We start from the raw sequence: 15,272 nt of genomic DNA on the forward strand, positions 1-15,272 counted from the left end.
CTGATTCTGAATAACTGCAGTGTGATTTTTTTTTAAGAAGGATGATAGTCTGTTTTATTTTGCTCAGGTGTATACTGAAGTTTTGAAAAGTTAAAGCATATATAATGTAAATATCTGACATCCTAAAAATTTCAGGAAAGATGTCATTAATATGTCAAATTAATAATAGCATTATTATTGTTTTAATTTCTATCCTGTTGTCTTACATATCTCTTCTGTTCTGCCGTTCTATTGTTAGTGTGTAATGAACTATTTTTGTGGACCGTTGGATGGTCTGATCTGAAACTCATTCTGATGAGCTATTTTTTGCTTTACTTTTCTTCCACGTGGTATAATTCACGTGTCTGTTGCCTCCATATTTGTTTGTTTTTTAATTTTTCTAGGGGCCTCCCTGGTGGCACAGGGTATTAAAGATAAAGCACTGTCACGCTATCACCAGCATGAGTTCAATCCCCGGCTGACCGGGATGCTAACCCACATGGTGTAGCAGGACCTCTCCTGTCTTGCCTGTTATTCCCCTCAGCAGTGTATTTCAGTAGATCTGCCTGTTCTGCTCTCCACTTTGTGGTGAATCCTCTCAAACTCCCCTTCCCTCTGCACCTCTGGCCTATACTCCCAGTTCTTGTATGCGTAAATAAATAAATTTTTGTAAAATAGATTGTTCTATAGTAGCCTCATCTGGCTACTATTTTATTTTATTTTTTTTATTTTTATTTTATTTTATTTTTTACTATTTTATTTTATTTTCTTTTAATATTTGCTTTTCAGTGATGCTCTTTACTGTTTTGAATGATAATCATTAAGAATAAAGTATTCTAGTCTAGAAATCTTTTTCTTTGAGTACTTTAAGCTTTTTTTTTTTAAAGATTTATTGATTGATTGATTGATTGATTGATACATACATACAAGCACTGGGTACAGTCAGAAGCGCCGGAGGGTGAGAGAATTCGCCAAAGCCAGAGTGGGGGGCAGAGCAGGCAGAAGGACTGAAGTACACTGCTGAGGGAAGCAGCGGGCGGCAGGAGAGGTCTGCGCTCCATGTGGGATCCTCCTCCAATGGCCGGGGAGCAGCCAGGGATCGAACTGGCGCTGCAGAGGCTGTGGGCAGCTTCGCAACCCAGCGCTCAACCGCTGCGCCACCAGGGAGGCCCACTTTAAGTTTTTTTTGCCATTTTCGTCTTGGCTGTAAGGTTTCTCTCCCTCCCACCGCCCGTTATGTTTAGTTATGTAAAGTTGGTTTACATCATTGCATTTATTTTAGGGGGAGTTGTAGGGGCAAACCTCTGCTAACGTGTTTCCACACCATTCCCACCACCAAAGCCCCAATAATTCCACCATGGAACCCTTGACTGACTTACTCCCATTCTGTTACCATCTCCTTTTGGTTGCCTCAGTTTTGCAGTGATATATGACAGGTTTGTTCTTGGTTTAGTTTTGTTTTGTTTCTCTGTGTTCTACAAATCTGTGAAACAATTCACAATATGTTTTCTCTTTTGACTGATTTCACTCAGCATTACCATTTCTGACCATGTTGTTGTAAATTTGCTTGTAAGGTTTCTACTTAATAGTCTGCAGGTAGTCTAATAGGTGTTCCATTGTAGGTAACTCTCCTTTCTGTTGATGCTTTTACTATTTTTTCCTTGTCCTTGGCTTTCAACAGTTTAATTATGTGTCTTGAAGTATGTCCGGTATTATTTTGTTTGGAACTCATTAGGCCTCTTGGGTTGGCATATCTGTTTTTTTTTTTTTTTTAATTCATGTTGAGATGATTCTGAACATTTATTTCTTTAAAGTTTCTATTCTTTCTCTTTTCATTCTCTGTTGGGACCGCCATAATATGTAAGTTATTTCTCTTTTGGTGATCCCAAAACACTCTTATGCTATTTTCATTTTTTAAAAATCCTTTTTCCTTTTTGCTGTTCTTTTTGTGTATTCTTTGCCATTGTGCTTTCAAGGTTATTCTTTCCATTACTTTACTTGTATTTGTTTACTGTTCAGGCCCTCTTTTTTTTTTTTTTTATTTGCTCATAGTGTTGTTTAAACCCATTAGTTCTAATTGTCACTGCCTCATATTTTCTCAATTTATTTTGTTCTTGTTTTTCATCATCCATTGTTTATATCCGGCAAAGATGTTTATGATTCTACCTTAAATTCAACATCAGGCATATTGTGAAACTCTGTTGAATCTTCTCTCAGGTTGTTTTTTTTCTGCCAGCATTTTTAGTATGTTCTGTCTCTTCATTTTTAGTTTTTATGGATTGTAGTAAGTTTCCTTAATAAATTGGCTTCTTATCCCTCCTATAAGAAACTGGGTATAATCTGTTTCCTCCCACCCCCGAATTTGTAGATGTCTTTTGCTTCACAGACCAATGTCTTTATTTTTTTTTTTAAAGATTTATTTATTTATGCATACAAGAACTAGGGTACAGGCCAGAGGTCTGGGAAATAAGAGGATTCACTGGAGACAGGCTGGGGAACAGAACAGGGGATTGAAATACACTGCTGAGGGGAGCAGCAGGCGAGTCAGGAGAGGTCTGCTGTGTCATGTGGGTCAGCTCCCTGGTTGGGGATTGAACTTGTGTTGTAGTTGCTGCGGATAGCTTCACAGTGCTGCATCTTAACCCCTTGCGCCACCAGGGAGGCCCAGGCCAATGTTTTTAAACCTGTTCAGATGACCAAGGCACTAGTGCTACAAGGGATAACAGGTAGTATGAATCCTGGGCAGTTTGGCGTGAAAAGATTACTGGCATTGTGCACCAAAAGGGTACTGAGCATCAAGTGTTAGAGCTTCCCACAGTGTATGATGGGGATCCCCAGTAATATGTTCCTCTAGACCAACTCCTCAGCAAAAATGTCTCATATAGTTTTGTGCTTTAACTTGTAAGTGATGGTTGAGCTATGTAATTAGCTCTGTGTGCTGGACTACTGTTGAGACAAGGCCACAAGGGAGGGATTGTTCTTTTTTGAGAATGGAGTCTTACCCTTGGGTGCATCTTCTTGTTACTAAAATGCTGGTGTTTAATCTCTTGTTAGTGTTAAGATTCGTTGTTTCAGTTTTAGCCAGGGGTGGGAGTAAGGCAATTTTGTAGGTATCATAGCCTCAAAATAATGGCCTCTTCTATGAGGAGACACATGTGATCTCATCTGGCTGGTCTCTGCTGGTTCAGGTTGCAACAGTTGTTTACATACTTAAGGCTCAAGGCAGTTATCACTGTAAGCTCACTACAGCACCTTTCCATTGTGCATCTTCTGTCTTGCATGCTAGCTCTTCTCTAGTATAGTGCCTATTTTTTTTAAAGTGCCTCATGTGGATGTGTACCTTTGAGTTAACAAAGGGGGGGGGGTCTGGATAGCAGCTTTCCTCCCCTCTTACTGTATAAACATAGTAATTTTTATTGGTGTACTGCCCTTATTACTCTAAACACAGTATAATTATAATTTTTCCTAGCCTTTCCTGTTGTACTGTTGCTCCTGACATAGGGATAGTCATGCTTTTATGTTTTAAGGGTTGCTGACTTTGTTTTGCTGGGATTTGGTTGTGAAAATGTGGAGTACGAAAATTCAGCTTCTTCAGTCTGCTGCCATCTTGCTCTATGACTCCTGTCCTAGTCTTAATCTGGCTCCCAAAAGAGGGAAAGAAAAATGCTGGGAGTTGAAGGAATGGAATAAAGCACTGTCTTTCAAATACCCAGGAGGTCACTTTCGTAGTATGGGGATGTAGAATGTTGCCACAGTGTATTGGTGGTTGTCTGCCTCTTTTTCTGCATCTGTGTGATCATTCAGAAGCATTAATCTGTTATCAGAACATAGGTTTCCCATCTTTGTGGTGCAATCTTCCCTACTTCTCGCAGTCTGTGTGCAGGTTGCTTCAGAGTATGTATACATAGGTAGCTGTTACTGTGGTAAAAGCAAAATTGGTGGAAATTGTATAGTCATTCCTGTATGTTGCAAGCCTTGATAGGACTCCACAGTTCCAGTTACATCAGACAAATTCTGCCCATTCATTTGTTCATGTAGGGAGACAGACTCCCAAAGTTTCATGCTGTGATGTTTTCCCAGAATTCTTTTCTGAAATTTTAATTTACACTTCCCTTGTTGATAAATGATACCTGACATCTTTTCATGTGCTCAGTTGCCATTTGTATGTGTAGTTTTTTGGGATTTTTTTTTTTTGGGGGGGAGGGAGGTTAGTGTCTAGTCAAAGCTTTACACATTTTTAAAAAAAGATTTATTTATGCAAACAAGATCTGGGATGCAGGCCAGAGGCGTGGGGGGTGGGGAGGTGAGAGGGAATCACCAGAGACAGAGTGGGGAGCAGAGCAGGCAGATCTACTGAAGTACACTGCTGAGGGGAGCAGCAGGTGAGAGAGGAGAGGTCTGCTGCACCATGTGGGCCAACTTGTTAGCTGTGATTGAATTCATGCTGCTGTGACTGCAGATTGCTTCATAGTGCTGAGACTTAACTCCTTTCGTCACCAGGGATGCCTGCTTTACCCATTTTTATTAGTTTTCTTACTGTATTTTGAGGCTTTACATTTCTGTAATAAGAATGTATTTTGCAATTACTTTCAATCTGTGATTTACCCTTTCATGTAATTTTAAGAGTCGAAGTTATTGCTGACCTGATTAACTCTAATGTATTGATTCTTTAAAATATATTCTGCTTTAATAAATCTAATGCTACTTACATTTTTCCCCTTTAAATGGGTTTTGATGTTTGTGTCATTTAAGGAATCTGTCCTTTTCATCCTAGTTGTTGTTTTTTTTGGTCATAAAATTGACCATAATATTCTTTCTTTTTACTTAATAGCTGTAGAATCTGTAGTGATTCATTCCTAATGTTGATAATTTGAGTGTTTTCTCACTTTTTCCTGATTAGTCTGTTATAGCTTTATCACTTTAATTAACCTCAGGTACCAACTTGTAGTTTCATTGATATTCTACTGTTCCATTATTATTTTGAAAGGTAGAAGCCAAGGTCACGGGTTTATGATGTTTCCTTTTTCTGTATGTAGTTAGTGGTATAAATTTCCGTTCTAAATACTGCTTCAGTTGCTGTTTACTGGTTTTGTTGTGTTGTGTTTACATTTCAAAATAGTTTTCTTGACAATGGAATGTTATTCAGTGCTAAAAAGAAATGTGTTGTCCAGTCATGAAAAGACATGGAGGGTGGGCCTCCCCGTTGGCGCAGCGGTTGAGCGCTGGGTTGCGAAGCTGCCTGCGACCGAGGCGCCGGTTCGATACCCGGCTGCTCCCCGGCCACCGGAGGAGGGTCCCACATGGTGTGCAGACCTCTCCTGCCGCCCGCTGCTCCCCTCAGCAGTGTACTTCGGTCCTTCTGCCTGCTCTGCTCCCTACTCTGGCTCTGGTGAATTCTCTCACCCTCCCATGCTTCTGACTGTACCCAGTGCATGTATAAACAAATAAATAAATAAATAAATAAAGCATGCCTCTATATATATTAAAAAAAAAGACATGGAGGGAACTTAAATGTATACCTGTGAAAGAAACCAATCTGAGAAGGGTATGTATAGTATGAATTCAACCATATGGCCTATTAGAATAGGCAAAAGTATACATACAGAAAGGTCAGTCAGTATTTGGGAGTGATGAATTAAGAGAATGCAGAGAATTTCTAGGGCAGCAAAAATACTCTGTATGTTATATTAATATTGGATACAGTTCAAACCATAGAATGTATACCAGGAGTGAACAGTAATATAAATTATAAACTTTGGGTGATTGTGAAGTGGTGATGTAGGTCATCAGTAGTAAGAAATTGTTGAGAATATTGATATGAGGGGCATTATACATTTTTAGAGGTTGTGGAGTATATGGGAAATCTCTGCACCTACTTCTCAATTTTGCTTTGAACTTTATGCTACTTTCTCTTTCCTTTTTGGTTTTTCTTTGATTCATGGATTGTTAAGAACTTTTCTGTTTATGACTTTTTGAGATTTTACTGGTTTCTGTTTTAATTCCATTGTGATCAGAAACCATATTTTGTGTGGCATTAAGTTTAGTAATTTATGTTGATGTTTTATGGCATGAAATATGTTTTGTTTTGGTAGTTCTTCAGCTTCACTTGAAAAAAATGCGCATTTGCTTTAATGGGTTGTGGGTGTTAGTTCAGTTGCTAGGTATTTTTTATTTTATTGTAATTAAATATATATAGCATAAAATAATTTTTTAGTGTACACTTTAGTGGCATTAATTACACTCAGAGTATCGCACATTTATAGCACTCTCATTTTGTAAAATGTTTTTCTTCCAAACCAGAAATTCTACCAAGTTAAAAGCAATAAAAAATTGCTTCTAAGCAATAAAAAAAAATTAAAAAAGCAGTAACTTCCAATTTTTCTTGCCCCAGCTTCTGAGCACCTGTACTTTACTCTGTATCAACTATGAATTTGCCTATTTTAGATATTTTATATAAGTAGACTCATAACAGTATTTGTCATTTTCTGTCTGATCTGGTTTATTTCACTTAGTATAATGTTTCTAATGTTCATTCATGTGGCAACAGGTATCATAACTTCTTTTTATGACTTAATAGTACTGCACTGTATAGTCATACCACTTTTGGCTTATTGTTGATGGATATTTGGGTGATTTTCACTTTTTGGCTTTTGTGTGTAATGCTGTGGTATACATTGTGTCAGAGTATCTGTTTAAATCTACCATCTTCCTAGTTTTTAATTTTCTCCTTTGTTCTTTATTTTCTTTTCTCTTTTTCCCCTGCCTTTTGGATTAAATACCATGATTCCATTTGTATCCTTTCTTATCAGGTATAATTCATTGGTTGTGTTAAGTGCTTGCTTTAAAGTTAAAACTCCGCATTGTTAACATATCACAGTAGTATATTGAATGGCATTATAGATATATTGCTTTCATGTGAAGTTGAAAAGCCTTAAACATCATAGAATTCTCCACCTCCTAGACTTTGTTTTATTAGTCATTTTTTTGCTCTCTCTATCTAGTATTTTTCCTTTAAATAAATTACTTCTAGAGATATTTGAGTATTATAGAGTCACTTATTTTGTTTTCCTACAAAATTACCATTTGTCAAACTCATTTCTTTGTAAAGATGAAGATTTCTTTCTATCTGTTACCATTTTCTTCTGCTGGGAGGACTTTTAGTATTTCTCGAAGAGCAACTCTGCTAATTATGCTAGTCATTTTGTGCACATATGTAAAAGTATTTTTCCATCTTTAAAAAAAGTATATTTGAAAAATAATAATAAAAAATATATTTTTACTACCTATGGAATTCAGGACTGACAGTGTTTTTTTTCTTTTAGTGTTTTAAAGATGTAGCTTCATTGTCTTATGACTGAATATTTCAGAAACTAAATTTATCTTCCTTTGTACATAATGGGGTCTTTTTCCTCTGAATTCCTTTAAGATTTTCTCTATGAGGGACTTAAAGCAATTTGATCATATTATTTACTATAGTGGTATTTTCTTAATGTTTTTTCTGAGCTTCTTAGATCTGCATTTTCATTTTTATCAAATTAGTGAAATGTTTGGTACTTAGTTTTCAAAAGTTTTTCTCGCTCCTAGATTCCAGTTATACTTATGTTAGACAGCTTGACATTTTCTTTAACTCAGGAATGCCCCCCACCCCCACCCCCAGTGTTTTCCTTTTCTGTTTAATTAAGTACAATTTCTGTTTCTTTGTCTTTTTTTTTTTTTTAAAGATTTATTTATGCATGCCAGAACTGGAGTACAAGCCAGAGGTGTGGGGACTGAAAGGATTCACCAGAGACAGAGTAGGGAACAGAACAGGCGGATTGACTGAAATGTGCTGCTGAGGGGAGCAGCAAGCGATTCAGGAGAGGTCTGCTGCGCGGTATGGGTCACCTCCCTGGCCAGGAACTCGTGCTGCAGTGGCTGCGGATAGCTTCATAGTACTGCGTCTTAACCCCTGTGCCACCAGGGAGGCCCCTGTTTCTTTGTCTTCAGTCTCACAAGTATTAACTTTTGTAATATTTCATATGCTCTCAGACCCATTCATCTTAGACAACATAGTTTCCATCTCCAGAATTTTGTTTTTTACTTTTAAGGAGCCCCCCTGGTAGTGCTGGGGGTAACAACAGCGACAGCACTATCAGGCTGTTGCCAGTCACTGCAGCCACTGCAGCCTGAATTTGATTCCCCCACCTGCCAGGGAGGTGACCCACATGGCTTGGCAGACCCACGTGGTGTGCCCACTGCTCCCCTCAGCAGTGTATTTCAGTAGATCCTCTTGTTCTGCTCTCCACTGTCTCGGGTGAATCCTCTCACACCCTGCAGAATGTTATTAGTATACTTTTTTTAATCAGATAATCATTTGTAAAAACTATTGCATTTCTTTGACTAACCTATTTACTTTGTTGATAATGTCCTTTAAAGCACAAATGTTTTTATCTTTTCTTCTTTTGTTGCTCTGGGTGTCACTTGTGAGAAACCATTGCCTAATCAAGGTTACAAAAGTTTTGTCTTGTTTTCTTCTGACAGTTTGAGTCTTGTGTCTTACATTTAGATCTTTAATTTGTTATTTTTTATGTATGCTGTGAGGTGAGGTGAGAGTCTAATAACTTCATTCTTGTGTATTTGGAAATCCTATTGTCCCAGCTCTATTTATTGACATCACTTCTTTCTTAAGACAGTGTTAGAAATAATTGTATAGGAAGAAAAATTATTTTTATTATTATTGAATGAATGTACACTTAGGGGTGGAAAAGAGATTTTTGCTCCTTGGATGGTGTGTTATTTATCTGTTTTTTCCAATGACTTGGATAACTGTAAAGGCAGGAATGGACACAGGGCAGGTTTTCTGATCCCATGCAGACCAGGTAAAGGAGGAGTCAGAGTCCTCAGTGGCTTTTGCAGGCCTTTTATTAGGATTTACCATGTATATGGCAGTTAGAGGGGCCTGGGGGCTGGGAGGCTGGCAGGCCTCCCAGCCCCCAGCAAGTCTTCACTCTATCTCTTGCTTCTCGCTCGGCTTCTGCTCGGTTTCTTGGCTTCTGCTGGTGTCCCCGTCACGCTGACCTTAAAAGCCCAGTCTTAGCCCAGGTGAATCCCATCTACCTATGCCCACACCTTATTCCAGGTGCCCGCCATCAGGCATGCATTCAGGACCGCAAGGATCCATCATCTATCCTGATGGCGGGAGGGCAGAAAAGCCTGACATTTTTTCTTACCCTGCAGTCCACCCCCTCAGGGTTTTCTGCCATACAGTCTCTCTCTCTCTGCCATACAGTCTCTCTCTCTCTCTCAATTTTCTTAGCAAACATGAACAATGCAGCCATGGCCCACAAAAGCAAATACATCACAATATAACAACAAAATACAACAGAACACAAATAAGTCCAGGCAGGGCCCCAACCTAGTAGCAAAAGACAATTATTGGTACCAGCAGATGAGCCACCACATCTGCTACCGAAGGCACTGTACATACGAGGGAGGGGAATCACTCACGGCATCTACTGTAACACACCAGGAACCGTCAGGCTTCCTGACCTTTTCTGGCTGTAGTCTCAGCTACAAGCCACACACTGCATCCACCCCCAGGATGCACTCACTCTGGGATTGGCGATTCTATTCTCTTGGGGGTAATCGCCAAACCACAGGGTTTCTGTCTGCAGTCGCTCCAACATTCAGCCTTCATAGCCACCAATGCAACTCGCAGACCCCTGCACTCAGGCCAACCCACTGCACAAGCACATGGGTCAGGGATCCAAACTCTACATGCGGCTTGTGCTCCACCGCAAGCCATGTTCCCCACCTGTCCCCCAAGGACAGGTTCCTCAACTCCTCACCCTCCCTCGAGAATGAGCAGGGCATCACCTACAGGTGATTTTATGAGACTCACTGGCCTTCAGCATAATGAGGCTGCTTAACAGCCGCTCAGGGCTTCCCAAACTTAGCATCATTACCAGCTTTTTGCCTTCTCAGTTGGCTTTTCTCCTCCGCCTAGCCGCTGGGCACACACAGGCTGCTTTTGGCTATCCCACTGGCCACCCCCAGATTCCCAAAAGACATAATCTGCCAAGACCCTCTGCCTTCTGGCGGGATTGTCAGTCCAAGTCCATCAGTCCAAGTCCATTAGGCCTCTCCCTGCCATCAGCACCAGCGAGCTCAGAATCGTGGCCCTCTCTTCCCGACAATTCTTGCTGCCTCAGGGGTCGTTGGCTGGTCCTCTCGGGCGTCTCCTCCATGCGAGGTCTCGTCCTGCAGCTCCTAGAACTTGTCCTCCTCCTGTGCCGCCATGACACCTCCAGCGTTGTCACAGGCACACACATTGTTACTCCTTAGTCCCTTCCAGGTCTTCGGAGGGCTCCATACCCGTCTGGATGGATCATCCTGCCGACTTACGCCAATTGTAAAGGCAGGAATGGACACAGGGCAGGTTTTCTGATCCCATGCAGACCGGGTAAAGGAGGAGTCAGAGTCCTCAGTGGCTTTTTCAGGCCTTTTATTGGGATTTACCATGTATATGGCAGGTAGGGGGTGGCAGGGAGGCTGGCAGGCCTCCCAGCCCCCAGCAAGTTTTCACTCTATCTGGGCTATCTGGCCTTCTCTGCTTCTGCTTCTCTTGCTTCTCGCTCGGCTTCTTGGCTTCTGCTTGCGTCCCCATGACGCTGACCTTAAAAGCCCAGTCTTGCCCAGGTGAATTCCATCTACTTATGCCCACACCCTATTCCAGGTGCCCGCCATCAGGCATGCATTCAGGACCGCAAGGATCATCATCTGTCCTGATGGCAGGAGGGCAGAAAAGCTTGACATTTTTCCTTACCCTACAATAACTTTGTTCTAAGTAGTAACTCTGAATGTTGACCTCATTGAGAGGATTTGAGAATAGGTGAGTGTAAAATATTGAGGCATGTCTGGAGTTATTACAGCTTGAGATAGTAGTCTTAATTTTTATAATATAATGCTATAATAGAGTGGCATGGTGATGAAAAAGATATTTTGTGTGCCTTTTGTTTTTTTTTAAGTTTTGACTGTTGAGTAATCATTACTAATTTAAGATACCAGGGAAATGCTTTCTCAGCTGGTAAAGATTGTGACCCTGGCTCACAACAGTTTCCTTGCAGGCAACTTTGAAATTTGCCTTGAAACAGAAAGCCTCTGTGTTGGTCATTTGTACTGCTCTGTTGGTCATTACTGTGTTGGTCACCTTTTTTTTTTTTTTTAAATTCTTTACCTTTCAGTAGATGACAGCATTGTATTTCCTTATTCTCTGTGTTACTTGGAGCTGTGTAACTTACAGTGACCAGTGACTGAGTTGTGGGAAAAAATGATGCAGGGAAGGACACAAATGTATCCTATTATTGTGCTACATCTGAGGTGATACTTGTTCCATCAGCCTAGATCCCTGAGTAATAAAGAGAAAAAAACATCCTTCTGGTTCTGTGGTGGACATCCGGCATCTACAAGAAGTCAATTTTATTTTAAGCTATAGAGGTTTTGTTGTTCTTTGTAATGGTTCTGTAACCAGACCTATCCTGATTAATAGGTTCTTTCTTCCTGTTAGATTATGATGCTTAAGAATATTATAATAATTATTGTTTTTTGGAATATTTATATGAAAACCAAGGATAAGGAAAGTTAAGATTTACAGCAGTCAACAGGTCACGTTTTTGAGTTTCCATTTCTTGTCTTTATTTCCCTGTCTCTTCCCTTCATCTTAATTTCCTCTCATGTTTTGTTACTAGTGTAACTGCCAAGATAATCACAATCAGCTGTAATTTCAAGTAGATGATAATTTCTACACATCTCTCTGCTTATATAGTATTTTGAGAAGTTTCTAGTCTATACCAAATCTTACTTTTGTACAGGAAAAGTATATCTTGCTTCATTAGGAAATAAATTCTAAGGACAAGACCCTTAAAAATATTCAGTTCATCTTGGGCCTCCCCTGGTGGCTCAGCAGGTTGAGCGCAGCGCTGTGAACCTGTCTGTAGCCTCTGCAGCGCTGGCAAGAGTCCCACATGGTGCGGCAGACCTCTCCTGTCACGCCCGCTGCTCCCCTCAGCAGTGTATTTCGTCAGTCTGCCTGTTCTGTTCTCCGCTCTGACTCTGGTGAATCCTCTTACCCTCCCGCGCATCTGACCTGTACTATGGTTCTTGTATAAATAAATAGATAAATAAAACTTCAAAAAAAAAATTCAGTTTATCTTGATCACTTGTCACACACTCTTCCTGTTCCTATTTTCATTGTGTAATTGTTTTATTATCCCTTGACTTTAAAAAGCCCAAAATTAAAATATACTTTATCTAAATGTTGAATTCTTATGGGGGCAGTAGTGGCAGTGTGAACTATTTAAGAATCAGAAACTCCTGTATGGTATTTAATTATTTGTTTACAGATTTGTCCTTTAAGTAGAGGTAGCATTTATGCTTTTTAACTTGGCATCTGAGAGTGTATGAAACTTTAAATACGTAGAAAATGTTGAATGTTTTTGGCATGATTTTTAAAAGCCTAATCTAGATACTTTCCCTTGAGACATCAATAAAAAATGATATTGAAAGTCTGAATAGTGGCTTTATTTCTTATAATGCCTTCAACACTAGTCTTAGTAAAATTGGAAGTTATGCTATTGGCAAGAAAATAATAGATTTCTGAACAACTGTTTAGTGTTTCTTAATATCAAAGAGAGATTAATTTGAAATCTGTATGCAGGATAGATTAGATATTTTGTCAGGATTCATACTGCAGTTTCCTTAGAAGTAAAGGTTGTTTATCTTCCTATTATGATAACCTTAGAAAATATCTGACATTATCCCGATCTTAGTATTTCTTTAGAATTGTAAGGCTAGATAAAATAATGGTTTTAAGACCAAAATTATAATCCAAAAATTTGTTCATTTAAAAAATGAAAACCTGTTTATATAATGTAGGGAAATGATGTGTTTCTAAGTTCACAATACCTCATTTACGCCAATTTTCTTGCTAATTGTATAAAATACAATTTTTAGCAGTAGTCTCATTAAGAGAAGTTTTCTGCTTTTTCATTATTTGGAAGAAAATAATTTGCATCTGCAATTTTTTTTTTTAATATTGATTTATTTATGCATATAAGAGCAGGGGTACAGACCAAAGGTGTGGAGGTGGGGGAGGCTTGAGAGGATTCACCAGAGACAGAGTGGGGACCAGAACAGGCAGATTGACTGAAGTACACTGCTGAGGGGAGCAGCGAGTGAGACAGGAGAGGTGTGCTGAGCCATGTGGGTTGCTCCCTGGCTGGCGGGGATCAAATTCGTGCTGCAGAGGCTGTGGACAGCTTCATAGGTTGTGTCTTAACCCCTTGCGCCACCAGGGAGTCCCTGCATCTGCAATATTAGGAAAGTTCTTGAATATATGGCATAATCACGGACAGGGTTTCGCAGTCTGTTTATTTCCCAGTAGTTTTGACATTTTTGAGAGACCATTCTTATATGCAAATGTTGGTCATTGAGTTTTCCTTTTTAAAAAAAGTTTCACTGGTGGTTGGTTGCCTGAAGTACAGGGATGGGATGACCAGTGAGCAAAATGGATGAAGAGAGGGAGGGCCTCCCTGATGGCTCAAGGGGTTAAGCACAGCACTGTGAAGCTATCTGCAGCCACAGCGTGAGTTCCATCCCCGCCAGCCAGGGAGCAACCCACATGGCACAGCAGACCTCTTCTGTCTCACCCACTGCTCCCCTCAGCAGTGTATTTCATTCAGTCTGCCTGTTCTCTTCCCGCTCTGTTTCTGGTGAATCCTCTCACCCCCCCCCCCCCTGCATCTCTGGCCTCTACCCCAGTTCTTGTATGCATAAATAAATAAATCTTTTAAAAAATGCATAAAAAGGATCTAAACTTAGAGTTGTAAAATAAATAAGCCATGGTAATATACAGCATGGTGACTACAGTTAGAGATATATATTACATATTTGAAATTTCCTGAAGGAGTAAATTTTAAAAATTCTCTTCACAAGAAAAAATCTGTATGTATGGTGACAGATGTTAACTAGATTTATTGTGGTGACTATTTCAATGTATATGAATGTAAAGTATGTTGTACACCTGAAACTAATATTATATGTCAGTTTTAACTCAGTAAAAAAAGAAGGCTTCAAATAGTCACTTGATCACTCAAAATTTGCTCCCTAATTCTCTAAGGGCTTTTTTGGAAAAGTGTTTTAATCTAAGATTTTAAAATGTTCGTAATTGGGTAGATTCATATAAAAGGGTACTTTAAAAAAATTATCCCTGTGGCTACAATATATTTTTAAAAATTTTTCACCCATTTAAATATTTAACACACGGGATGGTACTTTGATGGGGAAAGTGCTCTAACTTTTAAATTTAGCTTTACTATTTCTGCTATTAGAAAAACAGAAGACTCAATAAAGTAATGCCTCATCTGTATATGTAAATTGAGAATGTGTTTTATAATATTTAGGTACAACTTTTTGGGAAACTACTCTGTTCCATTCCTTGTTTAAATAATCGATCAAGTTACTGAAGTAACGAAGTATGGAATGTGTTCAGAATGATTTGAGTCAAAAGTTTTTTAAAGCAAGTGACATCATTCTCTGATGGTAGAAAAATCTGAATGTTCCTCTGACAAGTTCAGTTTTAACAATATAGCTTCTTGTGAATTTGTTGCAAAAATGAATCACTCACTGAATTAAGTGGTTGTTATAACTTTCATACTTGTAAAATAATCCTATCTATAAATATTTTTGATGTTAAAATGATCCTTCCACTTTCATTTGAAAATATATGCTTTTTTTGAATGTTAAATCAAAAAATCGATTATGTAGTTTTTACTAAATGGAAGGTAGACTTTTATATACACATTTCATGGCCATCAGAAACATACTTTTAGAATGAAAATACAACTGGAAATTTATAATCATTTTTTAAAATGTGAATTCTGTGACAAGGAAGGAGTAGAATTTGCTACAGTTTATTAAAAAGCTAGGCTATGTCTCATTATTTATGTAAAATAGTGTTCTTTGTTTAGCTTCTTATAGTGCTAGGAGAATTGTGTAGTTCCATTGATTGGTTCCATGCAGTGGAAATTTGACCTTTAGCAGATGTTTGAGAAATTGCCAGCACAGCATGATCAACCAAGTAGACAGTTTTCTCCTTGTTATTTGACAGGCCTTTGGTGGTTTAGTAACATGCCAAAGAAATTTTAACCTCCTTTTCATAATATCAAAAGCTTTTTAAACTACTAAGAACGCATTGAAAAATAGTGATAAAATGAGGCAGATTGTTATTGCCAAATCATGGTTTTAAAATTCAGGTA

The 15,272-nt window shown here is 38.9% G+C and overlaps 1 protein-coding gene across 4 annotated transcripts in view; it reads left to right on the forward strand.

The window, feature by feature from the left end:
- The window catches only part of JMJD1C (jumonji domain containing 1C), a 283,697-nt gene that overhangs the window by 40,717 nt on the left and 227,708 nt on the right, over window positions 1-15,272 (forward strand). The window lies entirely within an intron of this gene.

This window comes from Talpa occidentalis, unplaced genomic scaffold, assembly GCF_014898055.3.
Source record: "Talpa occidentalis isolate TD23 unplaced genomic scaffold, MPIMG_talOcc4v2.1 talOcc4.8, whole genome shotgun sequence".
NCBI classification, from domain to species: Eukaryota; Metazoa; Chordata; class Mammalia; order Eulipotyphla; family Talpidae; genus Talpa; species Talpa occidentalis.